Here is a 9,797-nt window from a genome sequence, read left to right on the forward strand (position 1 = left end):
CACTTTGCACAAAAATTAAATTGAAACAATGGAAAACACACTTGTTGTCTTTTGAGCGTCTGAATGTCAAATGCGGCAAAGCCGTCAAGGTGACATTGTCGTTATTTCGAATCCTCTATATGGTAACACTAATGCGAAATCGCTCAGCTTTGCCGTTTCTCACAAATAGACGGCGGTCGGGTTTACCCATCCGGTCGGATTTACCCCACCTTACCCTAATTTTGTTTTGGGCGTTCCACCGCTTAACAACATTGCACTGAACGACTCATCCAAATTTTTAAAATAAAGCACCCCCTTATTAGAAAGATTAATAGAGTTACTACTGCATGGGACGTGCCGCTGTTGTAAAGTCAGTACTGAATGATGTATCAGAATTCCTTTACTTATTTTACTTTTTTTGTACTTTTCATCCCATTGGTGATGGCCAAGGGACACGGAGCATTTCAGTTTATTTCTGGGACAGTGTTCCCAATCGTCCGAGGCAAAAATTCAAGTGTGTATGTGCACGTGCGCATCTGTGTTGCTATTGTTAGATATAATAACTGAGATTAACCGAGAATGAGAGAGAGAAAGTTGCAGTTAGGGAGGTAAGCGAGAGACAGGTGTGTTAAAAAAAAAATACTGGAAACAGCGGCTAAATGATGTCTCATGTTGTCGCTTTTTAGTGGAGTTGGAAGCAGTAGAAAAGTTGGAATGGAGCGAAGTAATTGTTTGATGAAGACGAGATTGAGGGACGTACAAAGTACCGTGTTCTCTACTTTGGGACTAAGTGCTGACTTAAAAATACAACTGTTACGCAAGGAATGAAAAATTATTGCTTTCGGCTACGAAAAAGAAGCGACGAGAGTCCAATTATTCGGAAACTATTGTGACGGCATGTTTCCGTAATGTAGAGTGTTCTTGTGAAATAAATACGGAGATACAAATTATAAGATTTCCATGTCTGGGCACCTAATGAAAGTTCCCACTCTATGACGAAAACTTCTCGTCCACACTCCCCCATCTGAAATTCTCACTTCTGATAATTGAAAAACTTTCTGGAAAAGTTTTTTTGTGCAGCAGACAAATTAAAATAACTGCCAGCAGTTTCCGTCTATTAGAATTACAGGGGCCATTTAACTCTGTTCGATAGTATATCAACAATAAATAGTACAGTGATATGCAGATAACTGCATATAGTGTAAGGCGTTACCAGAGAAGGTAGGATCGTTGATATACGGGAGTGCAAAAGTCAATTATAGTTGACGAATCTAAAACTTAGTGAACGTTCGCAGTAAACGTATTAAATGGCGACGATTATTTGTTGTACAAAAAAAAAAATTCTGGCCTTATTCAATTTCAATGTAACAATAATTCTCATAGTTCTGAGGAATAAGAACTCATTTTTCATTTTTGTGGAGATTAGAAAAAAAATGGTTCAAATGCCTCTGATCACTATGGGACTTAACAGCTGACGTCATCCTAACTAACCTAAGGACATCACACACATCCATACCTGAAGCAGGATTCGAACCTGGGACTGTAGTGGTCACGCAGTTCCAGACTGAAGTGCCTAGAACCGCTCGGCCACTCCGGCTGGCTGGAGATTAGAAACCAGGTGTCCGAAGTTTCTACAACAGACGTTCAATAAGTGATGCATCACCTTTTTTCCTGAAAACAGGATTGTTTTGTTTAGAAATCCGATACACCATATTATTTTCATCTCTTTTGTCCACAAAGGACTATTTTTTCAACATAATCTCCATTTAGTGCGAAGATGTTACGCATCCTTACTGGCAGGTTGTGTATGCCGGCATAGTACAGCTCTACGGGTCCACGTCGGAGCCAACGTCTTGTTGCATCAATGACCTCCCCATCGTCCATGGCGTGCATCCGTCATTGGGCCAAACAGATGGGAGTTGGAAGGTGCGAGATTCGGGCTGTAGGGTGGACAGGGGAGAACCGGGGAAATGAAGTTTTGTGAGCTCCTCTCGGGTGCACAGAATTGTGCGAGACCTCCCATTGTCAAGGAGAAGTAGTTCGTTTGTATTTTTGTGGCGACAAACACGCTGAAGTCGTTTTTTTTTCAATTTCCTGAGGCACGATGCATTTCCCAGTCGATCGTTGCATTGTTAGTGAAGACATCGAGCAGAATAACCGCTTCAGATTTCCAGAAGACCGCCGCGGTGACTTCATGGTTGGAGGATGTGGCTTTGAACTTTTTCTTCGGAGGCGACGAGATGTGGCGGCACTTCATGGATTGCTGTTTTGTTTCCGTTTCCAAATGATGAACCCATGTTTCGTCAGCTGTGACGAAGTTCGGCAAACACTGTCGCGATTAGCCTCACAACGTGCAAGCAATTCCGCACAGACGATCCTTCGTTCTTTTTACCGTCTTCTGGTAAATGGAAATGGGCGTTTGGCGTCATTGGCCGGGAGGCCCCTTGCGGGGCAGGTCCAGCCACCTTGGTGCAGGTCTTACTACATTCGGCACCACATCGGGCGACCTGCGCGCCAGATGGGGATGAAATGATGATGAAGACAGCACATCAGCGAGTCCCTGAGCAGATAAAATCCCTGACTCAGCTCGGAATCGAACCCAGGCCCGTAGGATGGCAATCAGTCACATTGACCACTCAGCTGTCAGGGCGGACACCGTCTTCTTGTAGGCGGCGAGGAACCCAGCGAGCACACTCCTTTGATTACTCCAACTGGTGAACGAGTGTGTCAGCGCTACCAACAGAGACGTCCAGTTGTGCAGCGAAGTGTGTGAACGTGATCCTTCGATGAGAGTGTCCACACGTTCCAACACTGCAGCTGTCACAGCTGTGCGAGGTCGGCCGGCACGTGGGAGATAGGACACCTGTGTACGACCGTGTTGCGATAATGACAGACGCCTCGACCGACTCACCGTGCTTTTGTTCACTGTCAGTTTTCAGTATACCGTGTGCAAGCACCTGAGCCGTGGCTGGCTCATATTATGCGTTGGATTAAACCTTGGTTGGCGTTCTATCGCGATTATGCTGTTATCCTCTCTCTCTCTGCAAGTGGCAGCAGCGGTGTGTATCAATATTCGCACCTTGTGCTATCTTTGGCCTGGGGCTTATATTGCCCAACTGTGCTGTGTGCGAGCAGTTGGTCGGTTGGCGTGGAGCAGCGAGGAAATCTCCGCAGCGCGTAGATTGGCCGAGCCTGCTGGCGGTGTCCACGCCTGGTCAGAGTGTGTGCTGCTCTTTCCACTGGTACAAGGTCCGTGGCTCACCGATCCTGGACACGAAAGTTGAGTTTTGACGCAATCTACCAGCAAGTCACGACTGTTCACATTGTGTCGTTTGGATTTCGTTGTCAGCTGTTGGGACATTCCCGCAAGCAACAGCGTGTGTTTATAGCTGGCAAATTTTAGCCACCCTCCGGAGGAGTTTAACTGTACTTAGTTATTTTGAAATGAAGTGAACCAGCGGAATCTTCTGCCTTATTGCCGTTAATGTTCCGGTTTCCTGCCCTGGCCGTTGACGTAAATTCAGGCAGTGTATTTTCATCATCGTGTTGTCGCTGTCCAGCACGGTGTGTAGTTTGATAGCTCAATGTACACTCCTGGAAATGGAAAAAAGAACACATTGACACCGGTGTGTCAGACCCACCATACTTGCTCCGGACACTGCGAGAAGACTGTACAAGCAATGATCACACGCACGGCACAGCGGACGCACCAGGAACCGCGGTGTTGGCCGTCGAATGGCGCTAGCTGCGCAGCATTTGTGCACCGCCGCCGTCAGTGTCAGCCAGTTTGCCGTGGCATACGGAGCTCCATCGCAGTCTTTAACACTGGTAGCATGCCGCGACAGCGTGGACGTGAACCGTATGTGCAGTTGACGGACTTTGAGCGAGGGCGTATAGTGGGCATGCGGGAGGCCGGGTGGATGTACCGCCGAATTGCTCAACACGTGGGGCGTGAGGTCTCCACAGTACATCGATGTTGTCGCCAGTGGTCGGCGGAAGGTGCACGTGCCCGCCGACCTGGGACTGGACCGCAGCGACGCACGGATGCACGCCAAGACCATAGGATCCTACGCAGTGCCGTAGGGGACCGCACCGCCACTTCCCAGCAAATTAGGGACACTGTTGCTCCTGGGGTATCGGCGAGGACCATTCGCAACCGTCTCCATGAAGCTGGGCTACGGTCCCGCACACCGTTAGGCCGTCTTCCGCTCATGCCCCAACATCGTGCAGCCCGCCTCCAGTGGTGTCGCGACAGGCGTGAATGGAGGGACGAATGGAGACGTGTCGTCTTCAGCGATGAGAGTCGCTTCTGCCTTGGTGCCAATGATGGCCGTATGCGTGTTTGGCGCCGTGCAGGTGACTGCATATGACCGAGGCACACAGCGCCAACACTCGGCATCATGGTGTGGGGAGCGATCTCCTACACTGGCCGTACACCACTGGTGATCGTCGAGGGGACACTGAATAGTGCACGGTACATCCAAACCGTCATCGAACCCATCGTTCTACCATTCCTAGACCGGCAAGGGAACTTGCTGTTCCAACAGGACAATGCACGTCCGCATGTATCCCGTGCCACCCAACGTGCTCTAGAAGGTGTAAGTCAACTAACCTGGCCAGCAAGATCTCCGGATCTGTCCCCCATAGAGCATGTTTGGGACTGGATGAAGCGTCGTCTCACGCGGTCTGCACATCCAGCACGAACGCTGGTCCAACTGAGGCGCCAGGTGGAAATGGCATGGCAAGCCGTTCCACAGGACTACATCCAGCATCTCTACGATCGTCTCCATGGGAGAATAGCAGCCTGCATTGCTGCGAAAGGTGGATATACACTGTACTAGTGCCGACATTGTGCATGCTCTGTTGCCTGTGTCTATGTGCCTGTGGTTCTGTCAGTGTGATCATGTGATGTATCTGACCCCAGGAATGTGTCAATAAAGTTTCCCCTTCCTGGGACAATGAATTCACGGTGTTCTTATTTCAATTTCCAGGAGTGTATAATTGGTTGTGGGCGCCAATACCTTCTACGTTGTTCCATTGAACTCCTTGTTGTGTGCTGGTCAGGTGGAGCGGAAGTCACCTTGTCGGTGGATCCGTTGACTGTCTGTCGGTTGGGTTGTCATCGAATCGAGAATGGTTGGGCTGACTGCCTGTCTCACCTAAGCGAGCGTTAGTGTTTGAATTCGAGGCCGAACTTCGGAAACTTCTGAGCGCCGTTGGGTGTACTGCCTTTTCCTATTTGTTCTTGTTGTTTGTATGGCTTCTAGCCAATTTTTAAATTAAGGCTGTTTTGCCCTTCAGGTGCAAGATTGTTTGGGCCTTCAGCCTAATTCAAAGAACTGTTTTAAGGTAAAAAATATATTTTGGTTGGAGTCTTAAGTGATCGCCCTTCAGCCGATTTTTAAATTAAACTCTTTTTGCTCTTAAGGCGTCAGGTTGTTTCGGCCTTCAGCCTAATTGAAAGATCTTACTTAAAACAAGACCTTCTGCCTTTTACATTTCTGGTTTTGGTTTGATTCTTAAGATATTGTCTTTTAGTCGATTTTAAATTAAAGTGCCCTTAAGGCATGAGATTGTACGGCGCATTCAGCCGGTAATTAAGTTCCAAAACTTAATGCTGTGTTTTTGTAAAAATTTTCTTGTCTCTTGTAATGTTTGGTCAAATACACTACTGGCCATTAAAATTGCTACACCAAGAAGAAACGCAGATGATAAACGGCTATTCATTCCGCAAATATATTATACTAGAACTGACATGTGATTACATTTTCACGCAATTTGGGTGCATCGATCCTGAGAAATCAATACCCAGAACAACCATCTCTGGTCATAATAACGGCCTTGATACGCCTGGGCATTGAGTCAAACAGAGCTTGGATGGCGTGTGCAGGTACAGCTGCCCATACAGCTTCAACACGATACCACAGTTCATCAAGAGTAGTGAATGGCGTATTGCGACGAGCCAGTTGCTCGGCCACCATTCGCCAGACGTTTCTCTTGGTGAGAGATCTGGAGAATGTGCTTGCCAGGACACCAGTCGAACATTTTCTGTATCTAGAAAGGCCCGTACAGGACCTGCAACATGCGGTCGTGCATTATCCTGCTGAAATGTAGGGTCTCGCAGGGATCGAATGAAGGGTAAAGACACGGGTCGTAACACATCTGAAATGTAACGTCCACTGTTCAAAGTGCCGTCACTGCGAACAAGAGGTAACCGTGTAACCAATGGCACCCCATACCATCACTCCAGGTGATACACCAGTATGGCGATGACGAATACACGCTTCCAATGTGCGTTCACCGCGATGTTCGCAAACACGGATGCGACCATCATGATGCTGTAAACAGAACCTGGATTCACCCGAAGAAATGACGTTTTGCCATTCGTGCACCCAGGTTCGTCGTTGAGTACACCATCGCAGGCGCTCGTGTCTGTTATGCACCGTGAAGGGTAACCACAGCAACGGTCTCCGAGCTGATAGTCGATGCTGCTGCAAACGTCGTCGAACTGTTCGTGCAGATGGTTGTTGTCTTGCAAACGTCCCCATCTGTTGACTCAGGGATCGAGACGTGGCTGCACGATCCTTTACAGCCATGCGGATACGTTGCTTCTCATCTCGACTGCTAGTGATACGAGGCCGTTGGGATCCAGCACGGCGTTCTGTATTAGCCTCCTGAACCCACCAATTCCATATTCTGTTAACAGTCATTGGATCTCGACCAACGCGAGCAGCAATGTCGTGATACAATAAACCGCTATCGCGATAGGCTACAATCCGACCTTTATCAAAGTCGGTAACGTGATGGTACGTATTTCTCCTCCTTACACGAGGCATCACAACAACGTTTCTCCAGGCAACGCCGGTCAACTGCTGTTTGTGTATGAGAAATCGGTTGGAAACTTTCCTCATGTCAGCACGTTGTAGGTGTCGCCACCGGTGCCAACCTTGTGTGAATGCTCTGAAAAGCTAATCATGTGCATATCCCAGCATCTTCTTCCTATTGGTTAAATTTCGCGTGTGTAGCACGTCATCTTAGTGGTGTAGCAATTTTAATGGCCAGTAGTGTATGTCATTTTGTAGTGTGGTGCACCATTCAGTAAAGTTTGCTTACATTGCCATAACATATCACAGCATCTTCTTCCTGTCGGTTAAATTTCGCGTCTGTAGCACGTCATCTTCGTGGTGTAGCAATTTTAATGGCCAGTAGTGTAATACATATATGGATGTTTGAATGTACACTCCTGGAAATTGAAATAAGAACACCGTGAATTCATTGTCCCAGGAAGGGGAAACTTTATTGACACATTCCTGGGGTCAGATACATCACATGATCACACTGACAGAACCACACCCACATAGACACAGGCAACAGAGCATGCACAATGTCGGCACTAGTACAGTGTATATCCACCTTTCGCAGCAATGCAGGCTGCTATTCTCCCATGGAGACGATCGTAGAGATGCTGGATGTAGTCCTGTGGAACGGCTTGCCATGCCATTTCCACCTGGCGCCTCAGTTGGACCAGCGTTCGTGCTGGACGTGCAGACCGCGTGAGACGACGCTTCATCCAGTCCCAAACATGCTCAATGGGGGACAGATCCGGAGATCTTGCTGGCCAGGGTAGTTGACTTACACCTTCTAGAGCACGTTGGGTGGCACGGGATACATGCGGACGTGCATTGTCCTGCTGGAACAGCAAGTTCCCTTGCCGGTCTAGGAATGGTAGAACGATGGGTTCGATGACGGTTTGGATGTACCGTGCACTATTCAGTGTCCCCTCGACGATCACCAGTGGTGTACGGCCAGTGTAGGAGATCGCTCCCCACACCATGATGCCGGGTGTTGGCCCTGTGTGCCTCGGTCGTATGCAGTCCTGATTGTGGCGCTCACCTGCACGGCGCCAAACACGCATACGACCATCATTGGCCGCAAGGCAGAAGCGACTCTCATCGCTGAAGACGACACGTCTCCATTCGTCCCTCCATTCACGCCTGTCGCGACACCACTGGAGGCGGGCTGCACGATGTTGGGGCGTGAGCGGAAGACGGCCTAACGGTGTGCGGGACCGTAGCCCAGCTTCATGGAGACGGTTGCGAATGGTCCTCGCCGATACCCCAGGAGCAACAGTGTCCCTAATTTGCTGGGAAGTGGCGGTGCGGTCCCCTACGGCACTGCGTAGGATCCTACGGTCTTGGCGTGCATCCGTGCGTCGCTGCGGTCCGGTCCCAGGTCGACGAGCACGTGCACCTTCCGCCGACCACTGGCGACAACATCGATGTACTGTGGAGACCTCACGCCCCACGTGTTGAGCAATTCGGCGGTACGTCCACCCAGCCTCCCGCATGCCCACTATACGCCCTCGCTCAAAGTCCGTCAACTGCACATACGGTTCACGTCCACGCTGTCGCGGCATGCTACCAGTGTTAAAGACTGCGATGGAGCTCCGTATGCCACGGCAAACTGGCTGACACTGACGGCGGCGGTGCACAAATGCTGCGCAGCTAGCGCCATTCGACGGCCAACACCGCGGTTCCTGGTGTGTCCGCTGTGCCGTGCGTGTGATTATTGCTTGTACAGCCCTCTCGCAGTGTCCGGAGCAAGTATGGTGGGTCTGACACACCGGTGTCAATGTGTTCTTTTTTCCATTTCCAGGAGTGTAACTGGCAGCCCCTTAGTTTGGCCCCTTTCCACAATTTAAACTACCGATCCTGTCCTGCGGACTTAGCAGGATGTCTCAGCGCCTATTATATCTGTGATGCTGCGGTTTTTCGCCAAAAGGATCTCAATGGCAGCTTTGTACTTGGAACGCGTACCTGATGCAGACGCCATTCTGTAGGCTATATAGCGCCGCCGCCACCAGAACTTCATGAAACGATAGCAGCCGAAGCGGGAATTTTCCATGATGTCCTACAGCAAAATACCCATTTTTTCAACCGAAATTGGACCCAGAAAAGAAAAATGTGTTGCATTACTTATTGAACGTCCACATAATTACATAAAAAGATTAATTCACGCGTTTCGTGCTCAATTAACACCTCATTAACGGAAAGTTAAGGCATTACTTTGCAGCCCCCATCGGAACTCTCTCAGTTCGGCGCTTAATGATTTTCTCCTGTCTTTACAAATCCGAAGTTTGTCGCATCGGCCGCCAAACTCCCTCCGCGGGGAACACCACTTTAGGACAGGGTCGTTAGCTTGTAAGAAGGGAAGAGCAAAAGAGGGTAGCCGGAATGGGTAATGATGAATCCTCTGTGTGTGTGTGTGTGTGTGTGTGTGTGTGTGTGAAATACGCGTTTTACGACCAGATAATAAATTGAACGAATGCAAAAGGCAGTTTCTTAATAGAGCAGGGAGGAGTTCCTTGGCCTGAGCGAACTCTTGTAAATGTTTTCCGCCGGGACGGGGGCACTCGACGACGGAGACCTGGGGTTGCCGGGCTGCAGGGGCGAGTTTGCCGCTAGTTTCCCTGCGCGGCGCCGCCTGCTGCTCTCGTATGCAGACGACAGGCAGATTGCGGGCAGCGGAATTATATTTTAAATTATTAGCTCTTTCGCCGCCGTCGTGGCCGCAAAGAGAGCGCACGTGAAAGAAAATGAAATTCCCGATGTCGGCTTTGACTGAAAGTTGTTTTAAGAAGATTTAGTGGACGGCCAGAGGGAATTTTCCCCTTTTCCTGCTTTTTTCTTTCTGCCGGGCGATTCCGGAGGAGCGAGCGGTCACAAAAGGAGGATGAACGGAGGGAGGGAGAGAGCGAGGCGGGGCCTCACGGGCTGCCGACCGGACGCCTTTTGATGCGGGCGGGCGGGCGGATGACG

This window comes from Schistocerca cancellata, chromosome 12 (assembly GCF_023864275.1).
Source record: "Schistocerca cancellata isolate TAMUIC-IGC-003103 chromosome 12, iqSchCanc2.1, whole genome shotgun sequence".
Classification (NCBI taxonomy): Eukaryota; Metazoa; Arthropoda; class Insecta; order Orthoptera; family Acrididae; genus Schistocerca; species Schistocerca cancellata.